Source organism: Canis lupus, chromosome 5 (assembly GCF_003254725.2).
Source record: "Canis lupus dingo isolate Sandy chromosome 5, ASM325472v2, whole genome shotgun sequence".
Taxonomy (NCBI): domain Eukaryota; kingdom Metazoa; phylum Chordata; class Mammalia; order Carnivora; family Canidae; genus Canis; species Canis lupus.
This window is the reverse complement of record NC_064247.1, coordinates 17,908,793-17,933,257: the sequence shown is the minus strand read 5'-3', so window position 1 is coordinate 17,933,257 and position 24,465 is coordinate 17,908,793. Positions and strand designations below refer to the sequence as shown.

Here is a 24,465-nt window from a genome sequence, read left to right as displayed (position 1 = left end):
AAACAGAGAGCCCTGCAAACATAGATGGAGAGATAAAAAGAAGACCAGCACAAAACTCAGCTCGGAAAATAGAAGAGAAAACAATTTCTGGGCTCCGTGCATATGCAATATTTCACTACATTTTTGTAAAAGATCAAGAAAAATGTAAAGCATAAAGTTTATACAGGAAAGAAACAGCACTACTAGGAAATATTATACTTCAGTCTCCAAAATACTTTAAGAGGGAGGAAGATAGGAGTGATGAACATAGAGATGGAAGAAATGATTCAGGAAGTAGCCTCACTGTCTTAAAGGGGGGGAAAAAAGCAATCTATAAGCATCTAACATTTGCATGATAAAAATCACATTCATTAGTTGGATTAATTTTACCTAATTACTTAGTAATTAGAGAAAGAGGCACTCATCCTGGGGCACAGGCCTTCAACAGTTTCTTCCTAGAGGTGGTTAGGAGTTTACACCAAAAAGTCTTCTCACAGATCCAAGTCAAAGAGGCAAGCCCTTGAGACCATTAAAAATAAGTATCCACCTCCAGCAAACTGCAGCTTGAAAGATGAAGTTTAAACACTATAATTCCTTAGCCCCAAGATTAACCAATTGAGCTAAATAAAGATTGGCACATTCCAAAATGGATCCTCTTATACCCTCCTCCTTCTAGAAGGCACTCCACTCACATTTCTTTAAATGACTGCATATAGCTTAGTATCTTGATATGAAAATAAAGATTGAAGAGAAGTAGTCCTTCATTACTCAATTATTCTAGAATGTTCTTTAAGAAAAGAAGCCTTGCATCTCCAAGAATTTGGAAGCCATACTGACACAGGTCTCTCTCCTAGAGAGAGTCTAGGTCTTCCCATCCTAAGCAATTAAAGTTGACTCAAAGGAAAACCTGAAAGAAGATCCCATAGCCAAAACCAAAACAAAACAAAACAAAAACAATGCTGTGATGAGCTTTTGTTTACAACAGATCTTAATTCTTTATCCTTCACTTGAGGAAGCTGTAAGGTCTTTGGCACCTGGCTAAAAATAGCAGAAGTAAAGCAGGTGACAAAGATGAATAGCTCCCAGAGACACAATTCAAAGCAGAGGAATTTAAGAAAAACTTCAGCAGTGTCTGCAACAGATACTTTCCTGCCAGGTAAATCAAGGTGGAAGCAAACTGCTCCTCTTGGAGCAGAATCACAATTTGCCAGGCTGACATTTCTCTTTCAGTGTTTCATGTTCACTTCTGTGCTATATTTTAAAAAATATTTTCAAACCCTAAGAAGCTAGTTTTGCCACAGGGTCAAGGAAAAAGAGTTTCCATGTAACCTCATAAAATGGAAAGACACTACATCACAGCACCTCTCAAATTCTTTGAAAGCTTCTGGCAAAATGACAAACTAAAAAGCACATTAAATTCCAGTAGGAGATGGGACATAAGGTACATGCCTGCCATCCCTGATTGAAGGGTCAGGATCTGGGGGGGGAGGGAGCCCTCCCCGCCCCCATCAAGGCCACACCTCCTCTTTGTGAAGTTGAGCAGACTGGGTATTAGAATTTCTAGAGTTCATTTTAGGTTAGGCACCACAAGACAGAGCCAGAGATCATTCCTTTAGGCAAATCTCATCGTAAAAGATATGCTTCTTCATAATGCTTATATCGTAGGTCTGTCCACCTGTCTTAAGGGATAAGTCTTGCACCCTACCTTCTGATATTTCTAGAAGAAACAATCTCCCTGCCCCTCCAGGCTTTCTTGCCAGCTCATAATTCAAGAAGGCAGCATAAAATAGAAACGCTCAGCTTCTTGGAGTTGAACTGGAGAGAAAGTTTCAGACCTTCCTTCCATCCCATGGGAGTGGAATAAATTCTCTAACCAGTGAGACTGGGAAAGGCTTCAAGGGAGGGGAAGTCAGTGCGCTTTCTGAGCTCTCTTTTCTCTGACTCTTAAGATTCCTCTTGTACCTCATCCGCTACCAACTTTAGGTCCTTCTGATTTTTTCACAATTGCAGAAGTCATAATACAAATTTAGAAAGTCTCATTCATACACAAAGCTCCAGAAATCATGAGCAACCACCAATGAAAAGTTGTCATTTCTTTTCCAAATCTTCAACGCATTTTGAAAATAAGGCAGGGAAACAGGTGTGTGGGGGGAGGGAGAAGTATCTCTAAAAGAAGAAATACTTCAAGAAAAAAATGAAGAGGAAAAAAAAAAAAAAAGAAAATATCAAGACAGTGACCGGTGAGAAATACTAGTAGGTATTCCAGGATTTCAAAATGTGAACAAAGGCCCTGGAATGTTCAACTGTGGGAAAGTTTCAAACAGAGTCAAGACCCTAAAGAAAACCTTTCTGTATTCCATGAAAGCTGCACAAGTCCTGTGACCAGCACAGCCAACATTCATACCTGAGCAGCCTCTTGCCTAACAGAAAGAAGTGACTTTAAATTCTCTTCTCTGAGAAACCAAAAGAAAGCAGTCCTTGCAAATGCTCTTCCTCACAAGAGGAAAGAACCTGTTAATTCGTTGTGTGCCCAACATAGTGAATATTTCACAGGTTGCTAGCATATTAGCATTTCTATCCATTCACAGCAACTTCGGATCCAAAGATCAAGTTGACAGGGCATGCATGCTCTGCATTCTTATTTGGAAATGCCAATAATCTGGTAGGGTCCAAAAGCAACTTCAGAGTTCAAGTAAGTATTCTCTAAGAAGTAGAGCCATGCTTCTGCATTTCCTGTTGAACATCCTGCGATTGGAAGAGGGGCACAGTTCCTGGAGAGCAGAGAATAGAAGTGGTTGCAGAGAAGGGGGGTTGTTTCTTGTTCATGCATTGCTTTTGAAAATCAATGATGGCAAAAGAGCTACAATCCTAACAGTTTCAGCTAGAACATGTTTGAATCAAGTCTAGTGAAACAAATGTGGGCCCTTAGAGAGAATACTTCTCCCCAAAGATATACTGTTGTCACTAATGGAGAAGAACAGTAGGAAGTGGGTAGCAAATCTGTGTAAGTGGGGATCCATCCATTCTGTAAGACATTAGAAAACATTCATACAAAAAAAGGAAACGTCACCTAACGTACAATTAAGAGGTGAAAATTTGACTCTACAAAATTAAGGCAGGAGGAAGGATACAACTACACCTTTGGGAAAAAATAAATTACAAGGTCACAAGTGATATACATATGTTGGCTAAAACATAACCTCAATTTGATTTTGTATAACTTTATCTTAAATCAGAGGAGTCTGAGTGAAAATGTTTAAGCAAAAAGAAAATTCTTAAAGTCTCATTAAACTATCATTAAAGGCTTAGCACTTGTGTATATAGAGAAGACACACGATCTGTTGAATGTTACAGTGGAAAGAGCACAGGACAGGAAATGCAAAAACCGGAGCTTTGATCCCAATTCTTCTACTACCTATGATTTTGGGTAAATCACTCAAATCCCTTATAAAGTAGGGACGGTAATCCCTGTCTGCCTCATGGGTTTTCACAAGGATCAAATGAAATAACTTATGTCATGTGTATTTTAAATCTCAAAAACATCATATCAGTTTATTATTTCCAATTACAGTAATGTTAAGATTAGGCATGCTGGAACATTAGCCAAATAACCAAAGGATTTTTGTGGCCCTAAACCTACCTCCCTGTTCATGCTGTTCCCTTTGCTTAAAATGCTTTGCGCCACCACCAGACTGCACACCCAGTAAGGACAGGAATCTGTCTTATCCACCTCAGGACTCCTCAAAGTGGGCACAATGCCTGGCACAGACTTATTAGCTCCTACACACCAAGTGCCTACTCAATGCAAGCTACTAAAAGGGCTTTTGCAGAGGTGTCCCTAATCCCCTCCTTAACCCTAGGAGGTAGGCTATGGAAGAGGAAATATGCTCAGAGCAGCCGAGTAACTCTATAAAGTCAAAAGCAGAGCCACATCGAATCGATGCCAGGGTCAGGATCCAAACCCATGTCTTTCAAGTTCCCAAACTGTTCTTTCCGCTCTGCTACTCTCCTTTTCCCACTGTAGGTGCTCAACAAATTGAATTTGATAAAAGGTCTTCATTTTAACCATAATGTTACATTAACAAGACATTAACTTGAAGTAAGCACTGGAGAATAAACTAAAATTTCAAACCTGACTTTTAAAATTCATGGGCTTAACCTACATAAGGGCTCCCCCCAAAATATGCCTGGGATTTGCAGATAGATCAAAACCAACTGAGAAATCCATTCTTAGTTGGCCAGCACAGAACGGGACTGAAAATTCTGAGTAGAGGGGTAGGAGGAAAAATCCGGAACCTTTTGTCTTGCCAGAAAAACCCTTGAATAATTCAGTTCCCGTTTATTTAAATAATTAAGCAATTGCAACTTTATTTAAGGAGCACTTCCATGAATCTGAATGTCTAGGCTGCCAAGAAAAGTGGAACAGACTTTAAAACCTCCCCCCAGATCTCCTCTCTGAGAGGAAAACCAGCCTAAGGAGTTTCAGCCTGATAGGTAATTGTTTTGTAAAATTAAAAGCCACAGAATATTGGAGTTGAGAATGGAAAATGTCATCTCAACCGTAACACTAATAAAAACAGCTAATGAATAAGTGCATTCTGGCAAGAATATATAAAAATCACAAAGCCCAATGTGGACAGTGCAGAATACAGAAGGAATCCATGTGAGGAAACATCAAATGAAGGATTATCCTTATGTGTGAAGAATCCATTCCAGCAAGAAATTGAACTAGAGACCTTCTGCATCCAAGAGCAGGACTACCTGTGGCACTCAGAGAACACAGTTCTGGGCCTGCTCTCCTCTTCCCTCTTGTCAGTCTTAGCTGGAAAAGAAACAAGCTGGTGTTCCAGGGGTCAGACTACCCCTCCGAGGCTCCACACATTCTCTCAACCACGTCAAGCTCCCATCTGCAAGAGTATAAATGCTTATACGTAGTGAGGAGCAACGGGATGAAAATTAAAGGCATTAGAACAATGAGCTAGGCTTTCCCAGCATGTTCTAGAGCAAAAAGCATAAAACCGGGCAGGGCCTTCACAGTGAGAGGTTAGTGGGATCGAGGCCCAGCTTCATTAGCTGTGTGATGTCCAGACACAAAAATGAAATCATCCACCCAAGATTCACTTTCCTCATCAGTCAAATGGGAATAAGAGTAGACACGAGACAGGCTGAAGTCTGTGAGATGATGCAGGTAAAATGCCTGGCAGACAGGGCGTGTTCATATATATTAGTTGTAAGAGCAACATGGTGATACACCTGCCCCTCCCCGCATGCATTTCTTGCAAGCTAGAAAAACAGTCTCTAGCCTTCCCCGACAAGTCCTGTAGAAGGTCCCCTTTCTCCCCAGCCACATGTAGCACTGCTCTCATTTATAGGGGTTCACTAATCACATACCTCTTCAGGAACACCACTTCTGACACTCCCAATGTCACGCACACACCACCAACATCCCACCAGATATCGTTGCCTTAAACAGGTTCTCCGGAAAAAGATAAAAAGACTAGCCCAGATATCAAACTACACTGCTGTTTCCATTTACATATTTCTAAGTGAAGGCGTACATCCTCAAAGATCTAATAGATCTTTTTTTAATTAATCAAAGCCCTTCAAAGTTAGGGCAGAGTAGAATACCACCCCCCCCCCATCTTCGAGGATGACGCATTGCAAGACTCTACAATTGAGTTAATCACTCATCATGTAAACAAAGAAACCTCTCGAGAGCCAAAGAGCAACATGTGCATGGATTCAGGATGCAGAAGGGTTTTTTTAAACGGGAACAATGCAATCTATTCAGTAGAGCAGAGGACACCGTGCCAATTAGATATGTTGGGTCCCATAATTATAACTGCAATAATGAATGGAAGGGAGTGTTGTTGCTGCACAATGAATGCCTGTATTCCACTCAGCGATTTGTCTCTGGTCTGATTCCTTTAGATTCTTCCTCTGATTAGATCTTACTGCAGATTACGCTCTACTACAAATGTACTTATTGCCTATGCCCCCCTCAACCCCCATCCCCTATAAGGCCTAGCTTTAGCAGAGAACTTGAAGACCCCGCCCCTCCAAAAATGTATTATTCTCTGGTCATAGTCTGAGATTTTTTTAAACATAATGTTTGTAGCTACGATGTCACAGTTAACATTTTCCTGGGGTGAAACCAACAGCTAGGGATAAAATTTGCAGACCTGACGCAGAGCCTCCTCCCCCCACTCCACCCCGACCCCCACCCCCACCCCAGTGAGAGCCAGGCTGAGCAGGGGTTTATTTCCCTCCTGGAAGGTCCAGTCTAATGGGGGCGTTGACCAGCTGTCTTCCCACCACTAGTGAACCTGAAGAGACTAAATTGGAAAGACTTTCACACACAAAGTTAATTCAGAATGGCTTAGTCACTGGTTGCAACCATCTCGGAAATCTGAAGAATTTCATTCTGGACCATATGTGCATATGGTTTCTCTTATCCTCACGCTTATGCTTCAGTGGGTTCAATAAATTTTAGAAATAAATTACCTCCTAGTACTTCACCATAACATTCAGACTTCCTGGCCTTTCCATACTCAGGCCAGACTTTCTGTGTGTATATGTATAATTTGTTTAACCTTCTATTAAACCCTCTACTGATTTCCCACAAATAGGATTTAAATTTTGGAACTGTACACGTACTGAGGTGCTTAGGTACCTGCAAAGGAGCACCTGAGCCGCGAGCACCTTTTTCTCCCTCCACTTGGCAGGTAGGCTCACGAAGAAGATTTTGCTTCTAGAGAAAGCTCCCAGCAAAGCTTAGGCTTCTTAAGCGGCTCAATCTTATCTCCTGGAGGCAAACACAACGAAGCAGCCAGTCTACACAGGGTTAAGGAAGCCGCACACCCTCTATTCTTTTCATTAAGGTCGACTCCCAGTGCAAACCTTCTCCCTCTGGCCACAGGTATTGGTTTGCCACAACTGTAAACAGCTCTCAAGATCAGTCCCAAAGGCCAGGCTTTGCAGGTGCTGCGAGTGTGTCACACAATACGGTATTTACAAATAGCCCCAAACAATACAAGTCCGCTACACACAGCTTTACTGGGAAGTTTGACAAAATCCTCTCCCACAAGTAAGCAAGCGCTGTAGAAACAGGTCTCAAGGTCTAAAGGCCATGCATTAACTTTGCACTCCTGGGCTTTCAGAATTCCATCTAAAGATCTTCAAATGCACCATACACACAGTATCTCTTTGAAAGGGACAATAAATGAGAATGGTAACAGCAGCAATGAAATTGTCGGAGTAATTAATACGGTCAGGCATTGTACTATTTTCCCCTCGTGTATCCTATCCTCTCTTGTCTCGGCTCTTTTAACAGTACCGCTGTGGTTCTGGCCAGGGTTATTACTTCAGGGAAAAGCCGCCTTCTCCTGCCCACACCCTGGACGGGAAAAAAGCACATCACTTGTATGGACAACTGGTCACTGGCTGTTCCCCATTTTTCTTTTACTGAAACCCTCATACCACCACTGCCTGGTGGCTTTCAAGGATATGGCTTTATTTATTCCAGGTTCTGAGCTTATGAACCCATGCTAATTTGCATGGCTAAGTAGAAAGGCTCCAAAAACAATTAGATAAGAGATCTTTAGTAGGAATGGATCGTTAGTAACTTTGGGTTAGACGGCTAACCTAAGGTAGCCGTGGAAGTTCGTTAATTCCTTCAATCAATATTTACTGGACCCCTAACATGAAAATGGCACCATGCTAGGTGACATACAAAATTACTATGTACACATATATAATAAAGTTCCTATTTTGTCAGTATTTATAGTTTCCTAGGATAAAGTGGAAACAAATAGCTACTCAAAAAGGGATATTGTAAATCTCAAGAATAAGGAGTTCAGATAAAGGCAAGGTGATCAAGGAAGGCTTCATCTTCACAGAGAAACATAAAGGGGGAGCAATATCTCAATGGAAGGATAGGGAGAAGATAAATGTTAAAGAGTCTTAGGGGGTAAGCGGCTGCAAACCATGGATGGCAAATTGGGACGAAGACTGGCACAGAGGAGCAGTTGGTGAGCCCAGCAGGCCAAGAAATTTGCTTTTAGAACACTGAAGACTTGGAGCCAGGTAGTGATCAGAACAGTGTTAAGGAAGATAAATCGGTCTGCAGAACACGGAATGGACGGGGTCTGTATGCACAAAAGCCACAAGGGAATAAATAGCTGACCCTGAACCACGGCAATGGGAAGTCCAACGTAAGAAATGTTTTATCAGGCAGGTCAAGAGAACCTGGGGACGACTGGCCCCTGAGGCACAGCAGGAGGATGAAGAGCGGAGGCTCAGGTGTGGGGCTGGCTCAGGAGGAGGACCATGAGCTAGGAAAGGAACGAGGACTCAAACAAGGACGGTGGGGTTTAGGATGGCCGGACTTGCTGTGGGTGGTGGTTGCAGGGGCAGCCTTTCTAGTTAAGGGTTCTGTCCTTTCGGTACATTTGTAGTATTTGGGAATAGAGACAGGGAATAGCCAGAGAGAAGTTCTGTTTCAAACAAAGAGGAGTTTGGGTGGGGAGGCAGTGAGATTCCAAAGGAGTGGCAAGAACAGCAGGCAGTTGACAATGCAGTTCAGGTTTGTTTGGGTATTTTTTCTATTAACAAAAAAGAAAAAAGGTCGGGGGGGCGGGGGGCATGGGCAGCAGCATGGGGTCAGGCTGGAGAGAGCAATCCTTGGAGCCGTGGGAGTGAAGGAGGTCTAGAACACCCAAGCAGGCCTACGGAAATGAGAGAAGAAAATGTCTGAGGACAAAACACTGGCAAAACAGCTAGCTGGGAGACTGAAAAATCTTGTGCAAGGCTCGTTTAGCACCACCCAAGAAAAAGCCAACCGAAAAAGGTAGAAGCAGCGCTGCAGAAGAAGTGGAGGGTTTTTTTTTTTTTTTTTTTAAGATTTATTTATTCATGAGAGACACACAGAGAAAGGCAGAGACACAGAGGGAGAAGCAGGCTTTCTGTAGGGAACCTGATGCGAGACTCGATCCCCAAGACCTGGGAGTCACGACCTGAGCTATAGGCAGATGCTCAACCACTGAGCCACCCAGGCGCCCTAGAAGTGGAGTTTTTAAAAGGAAACAGGAGTTAAGGGGGCCACAGGCTCTAAGGCAGGCAAGGAAGGATGTGCTTGATCTAGCTAAGGGCCACAGGGCCAGTGACCTGCAGCGGGATTTTCATGCAGTGCAGGGGTGGAGGTTAAAGTGAGGGATCGGCTGTCCCAGGGGAGGGGGGGAACCATGGCCAGAACCATCAGTGGGACCAGTCGGCGGTGGCTCAGGAGCACAAGGCTATGCCGGATGTTCTGCAGGGGACATCCAAGGTGGCCCATCACCCACATGACATCCTGCAGCTAGATGTGAGTCCCTCAGGCTAGCCGCTAGCCCTGGCACCCCACAGCACGGTGCTCCCTCTGCTGAGCCACCCAATTTGGGTTTGCAGGCCCCCAGGACCTAGACTCAGCTGGCCGGACCAGGGTCCAGGGCGGCCTCTGCAGACAGGTGCCGCACTTCCTCTGCTATAGAATTACAGCGGAGAACATGGGCGGACCCAAGAGCCTGCTCAGTATTCTACAGGCCATTTCTTCTTGACGTCCAGGAGGCAGATAGAGGAAAGAAAGGGAGAGAGAAAACCATCCTCATGTTGGGAAATGGCTGAGTACCAACAACGTAAGGTGTATCATCAAGACTTAATTGTTCTGTCCCCACATAGCCTGGAAGTCCACCTCTTTGACTTTAAGACAGCGAGGGTTAAGGAAGGCCCTTGCAGTTCGAGTGTCAGGAGGGCAAGCACCCACATTGCCCTTTTCTCAAGGGTTCACACACAAGAGGAGGGGAAAGCCAAGTGGCAGAAATGAGGCAGGGGTGCTCACTCTGCTCTACAGACAGAGTTGGGGTGAGGATGGGGTGGGGAGGCTAGTAAGGGAAGGACTAGAAAAGCTCACGGTAACCTGTAAAATAGGGACTTTAGATACCTGGCAGGAGACTGAGCACCAACCCTTTAAAGACTTAGTAAAACATGGATCATTCCAGAAAAATGCACACAGAACACGGCATGCAATTTAAGAAACTTACAGACCCGCCGGCAGGCCATCCATGGATCTCCCAGGGTAGATCCCCTCTGCTGTATCTCACCAACTTCTTCTGGTACCTCGTACCTCCGCTTCTGACCACCACCACTGAAATCAAGTCCATCCCCGCCTCAGTTCACTATCACCTCTCCTACAAAATAGCAGAGACTAACTCCCAATATCGACAACAGCCGCAACATTTGTATTTCCTGGTCTCTGAGAATCATCTCTTAATGTGTTCTTAGCGGCCTCGGATTTAAAAAATAAAATTCCAAAGCAAAAAATGATGTCACTGTCAGAATTACTTTTCACCTGCACACAGCAGCCAACCAAACGCTAAAAGAGAATGAAGTATATATGTACATTCATGTTTCAGAATCCTATTATAGGAAACTTAATACAGATCTGCTTCCCTTTCTTTGTAAAATTCCAGGCACCTGACATTTCACTGCCATTGGGTACTCTCGGAAAGGTTATGTTTTTATAATGGAAAAATTCTCACTGACCCACTGGGGTTTCTACTTCCTCACTCATCAATTAAAATCATCAGCAAATTTCAGCTTGCTTTTAGTGAAGTACAGGTAAGTGTCTTAACGTTCCCAACCTGCAAAGGAGAGGACATGGATGAAATGCCACATCCACCTGGTCATTTACCAATCTACAACTGAAGCTTGGAAGCTATAATCTTTGGGGAAGGGGGAGCCAAATTTTCTCAGAAATGGATACTTGGTTTTCCAGCTTCCAGGTGCATGTGAAGCCTTCCCTACCTTCAGCCCATCCCCATCTGTAAGATAGGCTATATTATCCTCCGAGATGAATCATCTTCAATTCAGCCTTTCTGCAGTCTTGTTTGCTGGAGTCTGCTGACAGAGGCTGGAGGCACTCTGCATTTACCCCTTTTTCCTTACATTGAATCAATTAGCAATGTTAAATATTTAACACATTAGTCTTATTTCGCTGAACAAAACAATTCGCAAGCAGCCTGGGTAGTGGCAGTGCAAGATAGGGAACAGACCAGACGTGGAGAAAATTGAACGCAGGGAAAAGTATGTTTTAGGTGAATGTGTATTTTAAAATATATAAAAATCTATTCACAATTCACTGAAGATGGATTGCTTGTTTCTTTCCTTTTCCTGACAGGTCCTGAATCTTTATAGAGAACATTAAATTAAAGCGCATAATGGGTTTATGTAGCGTAGTGCGCATTGGAGACATTAGTCACGTCCCTTAAGCATTTTTCTCATTTTCTAAGCCTGACTTAAGCCCCATTTCCCCATTGATGAGGGAAGTCCATATGAACCCACAGACCACATCTGCAGTCTGGTGTGCCTTTTTTTTTTTCCCCCTATTTGGTGTTGTCAACAGAGGCGGATGTCCCGCACTCAAAATCATCCCAGAGTATTACATTTCCAGAACAGTTTATAGGAAACAGTGAGAAGCAAATAGGGTCATTCTAGGGAGAAACTGTTTTGTTCTTCCCCTTTTTCTCTTTAAAACACAGTGGCATCAAGTGGGAGGGAAAAAACCCCAACTCCGAGCTGTCCTGCAGAACCCTGAATGGACGAGTCAGACAATTTCTACTCAAGCACAAAGGCCAAATCCTCCTATAATGCAGCTAGGAGCTTAGAAGCAACACAGGTCACTCAGGGCTGTTGTTTGTGTGGCCCAGTACATTCTACGCCAGTATCAGCATACGTTATCAATCTCCTAATCTGGTATGATGCTTTAACGTGATTACCAGGAGGCAGTCCTGTCTATCTAGCGTGGAGCTTACAATGTTACAGTGTCGGGCTGACCCACAGAAGTGCTCTTTAAGAGATCCCCAAACCGTACAACTGCTTAGCAGGGCAAATCTGATGCTAATGAGGAAACGGAAAAGAACCGGTTGCTTGCCATGTAGCTAGATTTCATTAGCATTATACAAACTCCTGCATCATATTATTTTTTACTGTGAAATGATTAGAGCCCTTGATCTCTGCCTGGGAGCACTACTACCCCAGCGCACTGTGTCAGGCTTGAAGGAAAAAGGCATTTTGATGGGATTCAAAGAGAAAAATAAGATTACTATAGCAAGCTTCCACAATAACCTCCTGTATGAATCTGGGGGTAGTCTCATCGTATCCTTATCAAGTACTTTTTAGTGGTTCTAGACAGCTATGCTCTGAGTGACAGGAAGGGTTTTTATAAAACTTAAAATCAGCAGAAAGAAGAGGTCTGGTTAATGCCTTGGCATATGAAGCCCACAGCCTTCCCATAGGAATCTCAGGCAGGAAATAAATTTACTTTGGTTACAATAGCTAACATTGACAGAGCCCTTACCAAGCGCCTTATACTGCAACAAGCATTTTACAGCTATAAACAGACAGACATAGATATATAGATATTCTCACACCCTCACAAGGGAGATCTTATTCTACAGATAAGAAAACCAGGGCTCAGACAGGTTAAGTTACCACGTGCAGTCACACAGCTGGTATGGGAAAAGCTAAATCCTGATTCTCAAGAGTCTTATCCAGAATCTGCCTTCCTCACTGTGCTATTTTACTTCCTGTATTTGAAATCCTTAGATTTTTATCCCCCCACCAACTGGTCAATTTTGATCAAACTGTCACTGTAACGTTTTACAGGAATGAACCATAGAACCGATGTTAAGTTTTAAGGTGGGAATTTCAAATGCATTTGCCTGGGTTTTCCTTGGTGTTTTGATGAGCACATTAGCATTAATTCTAGACTAGATTTCTGCTGGAATGGGTATCAAGTAATTTACTGTCTTCCAGTTCAGAGTGGGCAGCAAACATGATTTCCATGTATCCAATCCATAATGCATTGTGGGACTCCAGAAATAAAACCAGGATTTTCAGAGATGTTCATTTAACCGTACAGGTAATTAATAGTTTATATGTTATTTACTTGCTGGTGGCGATGTTAGGAGCCACAAACACCATGAAAAAGCCTCCATCATCTCCCCCACCCTAGAATACCCTAACACCAGACCCATAAGGACTTAGCACCCTACCTCTACAGAGGTTCTTGGTCCACCAGAGCGGATGAAGGCAGAACTAGTTTGACATTTCCTGCTGACTGTGATTAGAGCATCTTTTAATGAAGCTCACTTCAAATCATTTTAAATCCATTTGCTCATGTCAACATCAATGTACTCAGCATTATCTACCAATTAGTAAACCGGAAAATATTCTTTAGATAATCTGAAATCTCAGTAAAATATTCAGCATGCCATTCATTTACTATAAACTGCCCTGTAAAAACAAATTAGCAAAACCAGCTGTCACAGGACAACATAAACATCCATTAATACAGCCCAACTACTTCAGTCTCCAGCGAGATTTTTAAGGAAAGATAAAATGCAGTAAATATATAAGTCAACAAGAATTGCAAATGCTAGGCATGCCTCTGTGCCAATGTGCTGCACCACTATGAAACCGTACCTTCATCTTCCCTACATGTGAGATCAAATTTGGACTGGAAAGAAAGGAGTTAAATGAAACATTCTTAACAATTCTTTCAACGAAGAGCCCAAGTCATGGTGCTGCAGTAAGTTTAGAAGGCCAATAGAGTTCTAACATATGTCATGCTTCATAAAGATCAGAAATGTCAAAGAGCATGAAAGCTGACCAGATAGGAATGGGATTATGAATATGCAAATAAGCAATCAATTCAATCGCAAGACCCAGATTTCGCACGACTCACTTATACGACACCGCAGAAAGCAGCTTCCAAACTTACAGGAAGCCAGTGAGTAAGTACATCACTTACCAGCCAACATTGACTCGTCCTTTCCACAAATCAGCCTGACAAAATTCTATAATTTAAATATGGCAATATTTCAATAGCCACCTTCCACTTAGGACTCTTTCAGTATTTTTCATTTTAATGCATTGGTTATAAATAAACTGCGGCAGCACCTGTTAAGAGGGATTAAAAATGCTTTTATATTATGAGAGACCGGGTGAGAGCTTGTTCTCTGATGAACACACTCGTGATATGCGGAAGACGTCTGCAGTGGAAGAGCAGTCTTCTTCAACAATGATTTCCATTTAAGAATCTAAATTAGGCTTCAGTCACTGATGACTACTTCGACCTTCTAAACGATATGGAACACTTCAGAGTGGGTACCTAACACAAAGGCTGCCGATCACAGGATGGAACATGCTCGAGCAATGCAAACCCAACTGACTGAAGGTAGAAAAGCTGGAGGATGCAAGCCTGTGCTTTCCTTAGCAGAGCCATGATCCCCAAAAGGATGGATAGAAGCACCAGAACCAAAACAGAAGATGCCCGGTCTCACAAAGTGGTTCCTAAATGTTTACCAGGCCAGTCAACTTTCTAGGACATTTCCATTTTGCTTTACTAAGCATACCAAGGCATTACGGAAAAACGCTCTAAAGCAGGGGGCTTGTCCGGCGCCTGGGTGGCTCAGTGGTTGAGTGTCTGCCTTCAGCTCAGGGGGTTAAGCCGGGCTCCTGGGATCTAGTCCCACACATCAGGTTCCCTGTAGGGAGCCTGCTTCTCCCTCTAGCTATGTCTCTGCTTCTCTCTGTCTCTCTCATGAATAAATAAATAAAATCTTTAAAATAAAAATAAAACAGGGGGCTTGTCACCAGGCCCCTCCTCAAAGGCTGTGCAGCATGGAAAAAGAAGAGACATAAAAGGGCTATTTGGACTAATACTATTGTAATCTTAAAATTTTTTTCAAAAGGAGGGAAGAAATCTAAAATATTCTCATTCGTTCGTGAGTTAATGTGTTTACAGAAACAGTAGGGTTTACTCCTAACTCTACAGCAAGCCGAGGCTAAAACATAAGGACCTTCAAACAAAAGGGAAAAAAATTTTTTTCCTCTAAATCACAAACCAAGTCACATCTATGCATCCTCTGGGGAGAAATCATAAACTTAAGTTTACACTTTTCTTCTTGACATTAATTATTAAGAAAAGCTTTTCATCTTGATTATAGCCATTAATAAATTAAAAGTGAATATATTTCTATAAGTATTTCATTTCATAACCAGGTGTTACACTCAGCCTGTGGGTTTCATGCACAAATAGACTCGTTAAAAAACATTCTGCATATGGTATCCATAAGAAAGTAGAAACCAAGAATTTGCAATCTGCAAAATTCCCTACTTCCAACACTTACCAGAATTGAACATTTTTCCATGTTTTGCAAAACGGATACATGTTCACTGAAAAGAAAAAAAAGATCGAGCTACACATAAAATTACAAATAAGATTGTAAAGCACCACATTATGTGCGACGGGAAGGGACTGGGAAGTAGCAGGAGTGGCAGCCAGATTTGGGGCTTTTGCTACAAATGAGGGCTCTCCCAGAACACGTGATATGCCAAGTCGACAAGAACAGATAAAACTTCATGAATGGAATATTTGTTACGTGTGTGTGAAGACTAAAATTTCTAAAGAAAGCAATTAATAACTTAGTTATCCTGGAAATAGCTCATGTGCCTTACATCTCGGGGGGGTGGGAGGTAGTGATTCAGAAAGGCAAAAGAATGTGCCAGTAAAGGGTGAGGTGGGGGGGGGGTAAGAACCTTATTTTAGTTCTTTTGTGGGTTTGGGGTTTTGAATATTTAAAAACAGAAACCAGATGCGCCAAATTTTCATTCATCTCGGCATCAGTAGATGAATATAAATCTACGGGAAAATCCAGACGGGGCACAATACCTACCTGCAATGCAAAATATATATTCCACCCTATTAGATGCTGGCTCAAGAATTAAACATTCTGAAAGGACACATGCTTATATAAGCTTGGGTTTCCACTTCTATAATTAGAGTCATGTCTAAGTATAATCACTTACCTTTCCTACAAGGCACTTCAACCACTCCACTATGATAATGATAGCTAATACCCAGTGCTCACTAGGTCCTAGGGCTGGTTCTAATGATTTTCTACATATTAACCTAATTCAACAAGTAGTGTCTATAAGGTAGACACTACTATCCTATTTCATAGATGAAGATACTGAGGTCCAGAGAGGTTGAAGGACTTGCCTAAGGTCACCAAGAAAGGCAGTAGCAGGCCAGGATTGGAGCTCCTGGTGGGCTGACTCCCATGCCACTATAAAAAGGTGTGGGAGACATGGCTTTTGGATGGCACAAAACTAAGTTGTCTCTAATCCATATGGAAGTGGAACTGTTTCATTATAACCATGGTATCCTCTATTTCCAGAGCTTTTGTTTTAACCTTGTCCCATTACTCAAGACAAGTCATGACTCTGACCATCAGTTTTCTATTCAGCAAAATTTAGTAACGCCTACTTCGTATGATATTGCACGACACGACACAACACACGTTCAAGTACTTTGTAGACTACGACATCTGTCTGAAGTGTTAGTTGCCATAATAATGATTAAACTTTTCATAGTGTCAGCTCCTCGCCTCCATGTTAGACCACTGGACAGGCCCATTAATTACATGTGTTAAGAATAAAAACTAAATAAAGAACCAAGTGCCAGAGTAGCTTGAAATTGTCTTCAAGTAGCCTGATTAAACTAGCCATTGACAATGAAACAACATCCTTGGTAGGGCATTGTGTCAAAAAGCCCATTTAGCTAGCCTAATTTATTCCAGGAGAAAAAAAAAAAAACATAAAAACCTTACAGATACTATTAGAAAGTAAGCTATCATCCATTAAAACTAAAGTTGAATGGGAAAATTTTAAGAAATGCAATACATTTGTCAAAAAGTCAAGTAATATTTCTTGCCATTCATTAACAATTATAAAGCACTAAAACTTCAAAGCCCTGTACAAATTAGGATGCCTGCACAGAACAGAACCAGAAAATATTATATATCACTCAATACATTTACTAAGTGCCTGCTATGTAGAGACTAGAACTCCTTCGATGCAAGGATATTAAAAAAAAAAAAAAGAAAGAAAGAAAAAAGAAAAGCCCTGTGCTAGTGGAGTTAACAGTAAAAGGTACCATTTATTGAGTCCCTAGTGTAGGACAGAGATTGTGCAAGTACATTATCTACCAAATTTTAATCCTTGCAATCCAAGAATCATACAAGAAAGGCATTATGATCCTAATTTTCTTAAAGACTTATTTTTAGAGAGACACAGAGAGAACGGAGGAGTGGAAGGAGGGGCAGAGGGAGAGAGGGAGAGAGAATCCTCAGACTTCCCTGCTGAGCAGAGCCTGATGCAGGGGTTTGATCCCAGGACCCTGACACCATGACCAGAGTTGCAATCAAGAGTTGGATGCTTAAAAGACTGAGCCACCCAGGTGCCCTGATCCTACTTTTTCAAATGAGGAAATGAAGCCAAACATACACACCTGTCACTGTTAGGATGTAAAGGACCCAGATGTCAAAACTGGCCTGTCTGCAGTGAAAGCTCCCTTTCCTCACAGCATCCAAAGTGTCTCAAACCTCAAGCAGAACACTTCTAACACCAGGAAAGAGGGAGTTAATAAATACACTAGGTGCTGTAAGACCTAGCCGGAGTACAGAACACTACTAACCTTAAAACTTCAGGCCCATTTTACCTTCTGTTCTAGATGGTAATATATTTATGGTTTTTAGTTTTAAGCTTTTTCTCAAATCTTTTAGTGAAAGTGACATACCAAAAATATGTACCAAGTCTATCCTACGCTAGTTTAAGGGAAAACTTGACACCATCCTACCTGCTGAAAAGACAAAATATACATATGGCAAATCCACCAAAGCCCTTCAGAGCGGCATGACCAACAAGGAGAAATGAGGATAGTATAAACTGAACACCTATTACTCAGAGTAAACTGAACCTTTCTCAAGGAAGAGAATTTTGAGCCTGATATTTTAAGTGAGGAATTAGAAATGCCTAGAAATAAATGGTATCCAAATTGAAAAGAAATCGAGTGAACAAAGAAATACGATAAGGCTACCCAGAATTTGGGAAGAAGTATGTAGACCTGGCTATACACAGGGCAGTGATTACCAAACAAGAAAGCCCCTGAAGGACCTGTTAAATGCACATTGCTGCCCCTCCCCCGACCCCACCAGATGTTTCCAATTCCACAGGTCTGGCGTGGGGCCTAAGAATTCGCATTTCTGAGCATTTACAGGAGATGCTGATGCTGCTGGCCTGGGCACCATGCTGGCTGTGTTTCAGAGGGATCAGAGGAGGGAAAGAACATGCCCACCTACAGTGGGCTGGAGGGCTGCACAGAGGACAGGCAACTGAGGTATGCCCTCACAATCTGCAGAGATCCTGGCTGAGAAGGGGTGCATTCTGGATGGGGTGAGTGCATGAACAGGGGTAATAAAACAACAGCAGGTTTGGCGTGGGTGTCTGGGTGGCTCAGTTGGCGGAAGGTCTGTCTTCTGCTCAGGTCATGATCCCAGGGTCCTGGGGCTGAGCCCCGGATATGGTCTCAGCAGGGAGTCTGCTTCCCCCTTTGGCCCTCTGCCCTTCCCCCTGCTTGTGCTCTCACTCTCTCAAATAAATAAATGAATAAAATCTTACCAAAAAAAAAAAAAAAAGATCTGGTTTGGCGTCATGGGGTTTATGAACAGGAGCTGGGAGACCCTGAGCCAGGCAGGTGGTTGTACAAGGGGGGAGCGGGAGGGGCAGGAGGACAAGGAGCATGCAGGCACAGTAAGGAGAGAGAGGAGCTGGGTCAAAACCAGCTATATAGAAACAATCAGCAGAAATTGGCTATGGACTCACCAGAGAGAGAGAGGGGTCAAAAATGATTGTGAGGCTCCGAAGAGTAAGTCTGTCTTCTAGACGATCGAGGGGAAATTGAGAATGGTTGCTTATTTGTAAGGGTGAGAAGAAATAGTTTTGGGTCTAAGTTTCTGGCATCAAAAGGCCATCTGGTAGCTGCATTCCATGGTTAAGCAGACAGCAGAGCCCCAAGAGGGAAAGTACGGTTAACAGTGGAATGTACGTAGGGGTTTCAGAGTCCTTTGGTCTTTTAAACAAGACCATGAATAAATAAATGGGCTCTCAGAAGGAAAAGCATTCATAAGAACAGAGTGCCATCTTAAAAGTCATTACAAGAAATTCTGTAACCATGTACGATGACAGTTAACTGGACTCACGTCATTTCACAATGTGGACAAGTATCAAATCTTTATCCTGTACACCTGAATGTGAAGTTATAAGTCAATTTTACCTCTGTTAAAGAGGAACAGAGTGCCTGGGCCACAGTCATCAGAGAGGACTTTCAAAATATATATATATATTTCTAAGTTTCTAACTATATATAGGTAATGTGTGCCTAGATATTAGCCTATTAAAGTACAAGCTTAGTTTTTAAAAATCAGAAGTGAAATATGGCATTCTTCAAAATCCCCCAGTTTGCCAATATTGAAATGTTAATTTATTATTCACTGCCACATTAGTGTCACTCTCTCACCTCTTACCACGTTCCCCACATAAGCCATCTGGATGTAAGCCTCTCTTAACCCATCTGTGCTCTCACATTCACAAATCCTAAACATTCTTTTCTAACTGTATAAGGAACACACACTTCCATTGCTATTGCTCTCTTTAAAATAAAAGGAAAACGACAGCCACCCTGGATTGAGAAGAGAATGTTATACCTTGTTAAAGATACTGATAAGTACTGTCTGGTAATGAAAAGCCTGCATGCAGGGAGGAAAAAAAAAAAAACTGATTTCACATTTCAGAGAACCCTAGGAGATCCTCTTGTCACACCTCTTCCAAGGACACTTCCATGAAACCAAAAATTTCAACCAGGAGCAAACGAAGAGGCAGATAGGTGCTAAGGTAATACCCCAGCACAGCGTGAGTTCCAGAGTCAGCACTGGTTTGAGGGAGCCCTGGGTCAATCCGGTGCCTGCTGAATTCCCTCAGGCAAACTACTTAATTTGACTACAACTCAGTCTGTTTCCTCATCAGTAATCCGAGGTTTAAAACGTATCTACCTCAGCTGGCAAAAAGACAAGACACATCAATTTACCGGAAAGAAGCCCAAAAATAGAACCCCACACCTAGGGCCAATTGCTTTTAGAGAAACAAACTAATTAAAGTAATTCTGAAAAAGAGAGGAGAGTTCTTCCAACAAAGGTTCTAAAACAACAGAACATTCATATGCAACAAAAATAAACTTTACACCTACTACCTTCTGAAAAGTTAACTAAGGATGAATCAACAGACCAAAATGCAAAACTGTAAAACCTGTAGGAGAAAAACGGCCAGGATCGTCATAACCTTGAATCAGGCAGGAATTCCTCAGTTACTTTACCAAAAGTATACTCCGTAAGAGACTGGATTCATCAACAAGACTTTAGAAAGATTAAAAGCTCCATGAAGGCCACTCTGGAGAGAGTGACAAGCTGCGGGCCAAGAGGAACAATGCAAACCACACATCGCGCCCCAACACTGGAATCCTAGTACTCCACAGTGAAAAAAAAAACTTTTTTTTTTTTTAAGAGGGACAAAATATTTGAAAACATTTTATCAAACAAAGAAGATATGGCAAATAAGCAGGTGAAACGATGCTCACTAACACCACTTGTTAGGGACACACAGAATAAAGCCACTGTTAGAAGGCACCAGACACTGGAAAGCCTCCTCTGGCCAGAGAAGACATTCTGGAGACCTGAAAACAAGGCAAGCCACTCCACTCCAGACCTCGACCCCGTACAGAGCTTTAGACGGAGTAGCTGACTGCCTTACTTAAAGTGGGGCCTTCTGTGCACTGCCCACCTCTACTAGTTACCTTAAGTGGGGGCTTCTGTGTGCCATGTTAGGGAGGATCAGAACAAGCCTACCCACATTCTGGTCAGGGCCCAGTTTAACCTCCTTGGGGCCTGGAACACAGAGCCCCAAGGGAAGTTATTTGGAGCAAGAACAAGATAGGAGGCCAAAGATGGGGTGTTACTAGCCCTCCTAACAGCCGTAATGAGATACCACTATACATCCATTAGCTATATAGGTACAGGCTATATAGAGATAGGACTAAAACACACACATACACTGATATTATTAAGTGCTGACAAGGACACAGAGCAAATGGGATTCTTATGCATTGTGGCAGAAATAAAAAATGTAAAGCCACTCTAGAAATGAGTTTGGCAGTTTCTCGAAGAGTTAAACATGTACATACAATGGGACCTGGCAATCCTACTCTAGGCATTATATTCAAGAGAAATGAAAACTTGTGTCCACAAAAACACCAGTACACAAATATTTACAGCTGCATTTCTCAGGTTGCCCAAACTGGAAACAGCTTAAATGTCCTTCAATAGATGAATGGATAGACTGGCACATCCACACAATGGAATACCACTTAGCAATATAAAGGAATAACCCATGCAACAACTTTGATGAATTACGGACGCAGTAGACTGCAAGAAGCCACGTTCAAAAAGCTGCATCCAGTAGGATTCCATCGATGACATGCCTTAAGACGCAAAACCACAAATGGAGAACAGATTGGTGGCTACTTGTGTCAAGAGCTTCATGAATTAAAAGTTAGGTGGACTGAAGCACATTCTCTAAAGTCATACTGAAGGGCAGAGACACATAAAATGTAACGCCAAAGGAAGTAGACTTTCTATCCTCCTTAGAAGAGATGCAGATATACATAATAAATCACAGAACTCAAAAGTATCAACTCAAAAGATGTCAAAGGATATTTTTAAATTTTTTCTCTTCACTCTAGTCTTGGCAAATTTACTAAGCCCTGTGCATAAAGAACAAAATAAAAGCAAGGCATATGATATTTTTTAACAGGCAAGACTTCTGGATGTAAAATGTGAATTTTTTCTTCTTTTTTTAAGTCATCTCTACACCCAACATGGGGCTCAAACTCACGACCCTGAGATCAAGAGTTGCACGTTCTACTGACTGAGCCAGCCAGGCGCCCCCGTAAAATGTGAATTTTTAATAACAAATCCTCTATATTTTCACTTTGTGTCACTACAAAATTTCAGACTCACATTCAAAATGAAAGGTTTCTTTTACAAATTATGTAGTTAAATGCCATACATCTCTCATAAAATCAAATTAAACCATAAAAATATTTTTTAATTTATTTATTTATGAGAGAGAGAGAGCACATGCACACATACAGGGGGAGGTGCAGAGGGAGAGAATGCCAAGCCCACTCCCCTGCTGAGCACAGGGCTGGGCTGGGGCCCAATCTTACCACCTACAAGATCATGACGTAAACCCAAAACAAAAGTCCATCACATAAACTGACTGAGCCACCCAGGCGCCCCTAAACCATAAAAATATTTTTAAGAGCAGAGGAAATGTTTGGCTACAAAGGGCATTAGGGAGTTTGGGCAAGTGAGGGAACAGTACAGTGACCAGGCAGTCTTGTACCATGGGGTAGTTACACTCTGTATCCATATGTCAAAAGTTAACAGGGGCTCCTGGGTAGCTCAGTGGTTGAGTGACTGCTTTTGGCTCAGGTCATGATCCCGGAGTCCCGGGATCAAGTCTCACATCAGGCTCTTCACAGGGAGCCTGCTTCTCCCTCTGCCTGTGTCTCTGCCTCTCTCTGTGTCTCTCTTGAATAACTAAAATCTTAAAAAAAAAAAAAAAAGTTAAAGAACTGTACTCCCCCAAAAAGTAAATTTAACAAATTCCTAAAAACAAATTATCACTAGAAACAGTACCTACTTCACAGAATAGTTTTGAGAACTCGGTCAGATAAGGGATTTAATGAGCTCAGAGTAAGCACTCAGTAACATTTAAAAATGATTATGGTATTCCCACGGTCTCGGTATTTCATGTCCAATTCAGGCTCAAATCAAATCAATTCATTTATCAAGGATCAATCTTGCTTGGCATTGAGCTGGCTTCTACAATAAGTAAAGATACATGTTTAGGTCTGCTCTCTCAGGAGTCTCAAGAAGGTAACTTCTGTTCCGGTCATGTAATCTAAAAACAGAGGTTAAAATTCAGTTAAATGACTCAGCAACAAAGTCAACATGAAATTAACAATAATAAAAAAATGACCAAGGCCAGATAATCCAAGATCGTTTCCATGTGGCCTTTAAGTATACTGGGTGACCAGTGATCTGTTTGTCTTTCTTTTTCTGAGGCAGAACTACCACACCTTGGAGGCTCAGGCCCAGAACCATTGGCCACCATTCCAATGGGTTTGCATTCTCTAGGTGTGTGTCAAAGGATGGCAGTGTGGAGGGGCCAAGCAGGATGCGTGATAGGAGGAAGCGCCCAGGGAATTAAAACACTTGTTAGGCATGATCGGCACAGAGGAAATGCAGACTTTATTAGCACTGTTGAACACCCAGACTACTTACACGATAGAAGAGTCATGAAGACAACGATTTCTTGGTTCAAAACTCTCCTAGAAGAAAGAGGGCTTTGAAATCAACAATCATATGTATCTCACATTAAGGTAGCTTAATTTGGTCATTTTACTAAGCTCGTGAACCACGAGATGGACACCATAATAAAAGTTATCACACACACTTCTACAGAAAATGACAGACAACACTCCAAAAATAAATAGAACATCCAAGCTGATCTTACTGGTTATAATCTGCCATCATTGCTATCAATGATTTTCAAATGGTGCGTCTTAAAATAAATTTAATGGGTGCCACTCAGCACTTGTTTAAATGAAACAGACTAGAAATGAAAGGACAGAACAGAGGAGGGTACAGTAGGGTGGGACTGGATACAAAAATGGATAGACTAAGATGGACAGGAGACAGTGCGTGGGTTTGGATGGATAGAAAAAGAACGGAAGGAGACATGAAAGCATACTGCAAAAAAAATAACAAAGACACACTGAACATACTAATTTATTGTGCATATGGTTGCATGAGTCATGCTCTAAACAATTTTTGAAAAACACGGACTTAAATCTTAACCCATGCAACCTCTTATCTACAATATCTTTAAAAGCATGTTTTCATGTTGTTCCCAAGGACAAAAATCCAATGGTTATTTCCAAGAAAAGGCATTCCCTACCCAGCTTTGTGTAACTAAGGCAAGAAAGAAAATTAAAAATGTAAGCCTGTTTTCTAATTCGTATTAAGTCACCAGATACTTAAAGTATATCCACCACGTCAGTACTGTGATCTAAGATCTACCTCACTTTATAGCTTTACTCTGACAGATACCATCTCTGCATTGAAACAGTCAACCTCCCAGCAAGGGTCTGAAATAGTGACTCTTTTCTGCTCCACTGTGTGCTAACAAACTAAGCTACACACTGAGAATCTGAGAATGGCCATCAACAGCTGGCCCAAGTGCACAGTCTTCCTAATCCTATTTGCATTGATGACTCCTCTCCAAAAAGACAAACTGACTGTACTTCTGGGAAGCCTCTTCTCTAAATCGCTAGCTATTGCACTGTTTGCAGGAGACAAGGACATGGCCCCTACACACACACACACACACACACACACACACACCCCTCCCCCCTATACATTAAGCACA

General features: G+C 42.0%; 1 protein-coding gene across 15 annotated transcripts in view; it reads right to left on the bottom strand.

The window, feature by feature from the left end:
- The window catches only part of CADM1 (cell adhesion molecule 1), a 325,518-nt gene that overhangs the window by 274,915 nt on the left and 26,138 nt on the right, over nt 1-24,465 (bottom strand). The gene's annotated exons all lie outside the window — the stretch shown is intronic.